We start from the raw sequence: 4,637 nt of genomic DNA, 5'->3' as shown, positions 1-4,637 counted from the left end.
CGCCGGCTTCAAAGGCCCCGCTGGGGCGGGCCGGGCCGGGCCGGGCCCCGCTCTCGCCCGTGGCTGGTTCGAGCCCGGCCTCGGGGCCGCCCGGAGCCCGGTCACGCAGCGCCTGCCCCGGGAGGGTCGGTGCTGCCCGGCGGGGCCAAGGTCCCCTCCGAGCGGCTCTGCCTCCGGGGCCGGTGTGTGCTGCCCCCGCAGGGCCCGGGGTGGTGGGGAGGAGGAGGAGGAGAAAGAGGGAGGGATGAAGGAAGGGGTGAAGGAGGCTGCCCCATCTCCATCTACTGCATTTTCTTCTCTGGAGGGTTTTATTGCTGCCTGGGCGCGGTGCTGGCCAGTCAACACTCTTCGTGCTCACTTCATTGCCTCGTAATAACCATTTTCTCTTGTTTCTTTACACACTTTGCAGGTCGATGAGTGGCAGAAGGTGACGTTCTCCAGAGTTTCTGGAGCTCTCGGACAAGCCCCCTGGAAGCTTTCCCTCCAGTCTGCTCTGCTTCCCGTCCCTGCACGCTCCTCGCTTTTTGCCTGTTCCTCTCAATAGTTAACTCGTTCAGTTATACACTTTTTAAGTAAGATATTAGCAGCGCTGTTTTGCTGAACTCGCAGCTAGAAGCAGCCAGCCCCCCTCAAAAACCTGGTGGTTTTCAGAGAAGCTCACTAAGAATTAATTTTTCAAGATAGCTTAAATAATTCGCTGTCCTCGTATGACAAATGCTGCAATGCTCCACTGCTAAACTACCTTTTTTTTTTTTTTTAACTTTAGTGATTACTGCATCCATCATTTCCACTAAAAATAAAGCCAGCAGTTCTCTTTGGTAAGAGCACACCCCTTGTGCTGAGAAAAGGAGGTGGTGTCTGCTCAGGTCAGTCGGGAGGAATGGCTTGTTGCAGGCTAGAAGAACTTAAATCTTGGGGAAACCTGCTTGAGAAACTAAGACTCATCAGTTTTAAGAAAGCTCGTCCTTTATTGTGGGCAAGAGTCCTGCATTTGGGGGGAATTTGGGGATGTGCATGTATTCAAATCTGTTGTACAAAGTCAAATTCTTCTGCTGTCTTACAAAAGGGCACTGTACCTGTCTGGTCCATATAATTAAGCAGAGCAGAACTGGGAACCACATGTTGGCATGGAACTTCATGCTGCTCAAAGTCTTTGGAGTACAGAGTCTGGGTTCCAAGAGGAAGGCAAAGAAAAACTTAGCTTATTCTAGTCAGAAGGAGTCTGGGTTCCAAGAGGAAGGCAAAGAAAAACTTAGTTTATTCTAGTCAGAAGAAAAAAAAAACCAAACAACAAAAAACCCCCCAGAAACAAAAAAAAAAAACAAACAACAAAAAACCCCCCAGAAATGACCAAAAAAGCAAAAAAAACCCAAGGCCTGATGAAGAGGGGAATTACTAAATTGCAAAATAGAAGGTTTGGAAGCTATTTCATGACTTGTGGAACAGGGGGATAGATAGCATGGTGATCAGGGAAGGCACAGAACAGGCAGTGCCCCAGGCAAAATGCATTTTGTGTTCCCGGTACTAAATGAGAATCAATGAAGAGCAAGGCCTGAATAAGCCACTGAGAGCCCCAGGGTCAGGGCTGAGAAGGCAGTTTCAGCCCTGCCTGCCTGCTTACTCCTTCAAATAATTGCTTTCTATTCTTGCATTGAACTAATTGCAAAATAACGCGGTTTTGAAGGGGCTGGAGTTGCTCTGTAGGCTTATGCTTGCTCATGTGCAGTAGCACACACTTGGGCTACTCCACTTGTAGCTGTCCTAAAGTGTCTTAAAAATCTGAATGTCTTAAAATTTCAGTGTGAAAGGAATGATATGTTGAATGCCCATATTCCCTGCCCTCTTCAGAAAAGTGTGGAGAATTAAGCCCAAATGCTGTGCAAGATCTAATATGTTGGATTTCCTCCTTATAAAACTGCCGGAGAAGAATGAAACAAGGCATGGAAATACTTTGGGAAACAACATGTGGAATTTTTGTTTTGTTTTTTTTTCTTTTTCCTAGAGATGGAATTTCTCTGGAATTCTCACTGGGATGCTTCCCCATTCACTTCCCTTCAGCTCCCTGCATTGAAGAGGAGGAGCTCGGAGAGACAAAAAGCTTTGCCTTTGCTCCCCTCTGCTGCAGCCCCGACCCTGCAGGACGGGGTCCTTTGTTAGTCCCCAGTGTGGCTTCTCCCCTGCCGCTCACCCCGAGGGCTGCTGTCTGGCCAGTTAACTCTGCAGGCTTTAGCGCTCTCTTTATCATTAGCTCCACTGAATCTCCTGTGTAATGTGAGTTTCCTCCGTTGCTATGAAGGAAAAAAAGCGCTATTTATATGAGGTTTGTAGAAACCTGCTCTGGAATTGGTGGTAAGACCAATGGCGGTGCAGCTGAAGGAGTTTTCAGCCTTTTTTTGGAGCATATATAACTTTTGCAATAGTAGTGAAATCCCATACGTGCTCATAAAGTCCAGTGTATTTTCCTGCCTCCTTTTCAGCACCTTTGTGATGCTGGCCTTGATGTATGTCTCACTTAACACCATCCCTGCCTTCAGTTCTTTCACACCGCTCTCAGGCCTCGGCCAGTTTCATCCCAGCTCTCAAAGAAATCCTCCTCCTGGACCCGCGGCACAGAGGTCTTCAAAGAGGGAGGGGGAAGAAGTGGTGAGCCCTTCTCGGTGAAGTTGCATCATTTCTAGAAATAGAACTTAAGGTCCTTTGGGAAATGACACTTGTCTTTTGTTTTGAAAGTACCCTGTGTGATTGGAGTCTCGCTTAAGAAAAGCCCTGTGTGAAGTGGAAGAATAGAGTGGGTTTCAAGATGCTTTATTTCCTTGTACTCACGTATAGTCCTGCTTCTTGGTGGTGATAATGGACTTCAGAAGGTCCAAATGGCATTGCCCGTTGCTTTTCGGAGCTAAAATAAAAGGTGAAGGGAGATTGTAGGAAACTGATGCACCACCAAACTGTGTGAGGAGGATTACAGAAGCTTGTTATTTTCTCTAGCCACAGGTGCTTCTTGCCTCCCAGTAGCTTAAATAAATAGAAAAATAATAACATGATTAATTAAATGCAAGGAAAACAGGCAGGATGGACCAACCGGAACAGTCTTTTGATGATAAATCAAGGAAAACGACACAGGTGGGAGTGGAAACTGCAGCTCAAAAGAGTATCAATTGGAGTCTCACATATAAAAAAACAGCGTTTCAGCTGCCTTCCTGGGCCAGCCCAAGCTCTTCCAGGGCTTCTGATTTTTCCAGAACTGATTCATAAAGACTCTTGAGATGGTGTAAAATACTAAAACTAAAAGGTTCTATGAAATTTTAGATGAGATTTAATCTTTCAGAGTACTGAAGCGGAGGGAAAATTTTACAATATCTGGGGAGCCTAGTCTACAAGGAGATGGTAAAAGACTTCACTGCCCGTGTTTTGTGGAAGCTCAGCTGCTGGCAGCGGCCACCTTCACTGCTTCAGGCAGGGTTGTGCGGTCTTTTCTCAGCTGAGGACTCAGGTAAAACTTAAACTGCCTGTTGTCTTCTTCAATTTCCAGAAAATTCTAATAAAACAAAAAACTCCATATGACTCCGTGCTCAGAAGGGAGGTACTGGGATGTGAAGTGATGTAAGAAAAGGCAGAGAAGGGGGATCGGAATTCTCAGTGAGAAGCAGCCTGTACTGGCTCCTAAGTGAAGTTTCTCCTCAGTTGATATTTCACTTCTTGATTAGTTTATTCTGGACCAAATCCTGTCTTGTAACAGGAGATGTTTTGTCACACCAGAGCCGAGGGCACAGGGCGGCCACCTCTGCTTCATGGTCTGTAGCATCTTCACCACACGGTGCTGTGACGGTGTGGACCGATGCCACCTGGTAAATCCGTCCCTGAAGTGCCATTTTTGTGGTGCTTCTTTTCCACCTGTGTACCAGAGAAACAGTTGACATATGATGGCAGCGGGTGTAATGTTGATTGAAAAAAAGGCTCAGAAACTGTTTTGTGGGATCCCATTCAGTGAAATCCCTGGAGTTATTGAGAATTTCCTCCTCCCCTCCGTTGGAATGAACTTGAAGGAACCGCATCATTAGTAGTGGATCCTCTTAAGTTGTAATTTTTGAGGTGCTGCATCATGCCCTCAGCTTGTGGCAGAACCTAAGTAAGCCTTGACTGCAATTGTTTTAATTATATTCACGATGCATTTTTCAGACACGGCCGAGAGGTGCAGCGGCTCTCGGTTCCCTCTGCAGAAACCACACGTGTTTCGGTCACACTCGTGCCTCACCTTCCTCAGGGGGGAAGGCCGGGGATTTTGGAGGCGCAGCGGATGCCTGTCAAACCCCACAGCCTCCACCGGCCTCATCCGCCCGACAGCGAGGGCCATGAGCTGGGGGTGAAAACGTGTCAGGCTCCAGGAGGCCGAGGCGGGGAGCTGAGGGAACGGTGCCTGTGAGGAGCGCGCAGCAGGCCCGGGGGCGGCCGGCGGGGACCCGGGGCAGAGGCCCTGAAGGGGGCAGAGGCCAGGCCCGGGGTTTGTGTGGGGTGGCGGCGGAGGTCCCTTCCCGGCCGGCGGCGGCCCGGCGGCCATTTTGCGGAGGACAATACCCGCCGCACGGGCAGGGCCCGCTGCGCCCGGCGGGGCGGGGCGGGGCGCGCGCACGCCGCGCGGG

General features: G+C 49.2%; 1 long non-coding RNA gene across 1 annotated transcript; it reads left to right on the top strand.

Annotated features, from left to right (window-relative positions):
- The first annotated feature begins 21 nt into the window (after nt 1–21).
- LOC106894429 lies at nt 22–2,705 on the top strand. The gene is made up of 2 exons (XR_001413258.1): nt 22–866; nt 2,003–2,705. It is a non-coding gene; the product is annotated as an uncharacterized LOC106894429 (long non-coding RNA).
- The last annotated feature ends 1,932 nt before the right edge of the window (nt 2,706–4,637 follow it).

Source organism: Calidris pugnax, unplaced genomic scaffold, assembly GCF_001431845.1.
Source record: "Calidris pugnax isolate Ruff unplaced genomic scaffold, ASM143184v1 scaffold9, whole genome shotgun sequence".
Taxonomy (NCBI): Eukaryota; Metazoa; Chordata; class Aves; order Charadriiformes; family Scolopacidae; genus Calidris; species Calidris pugnax.
This window is presented reverse-complemented; position numbering and strand designations above follow the sequence as displayed.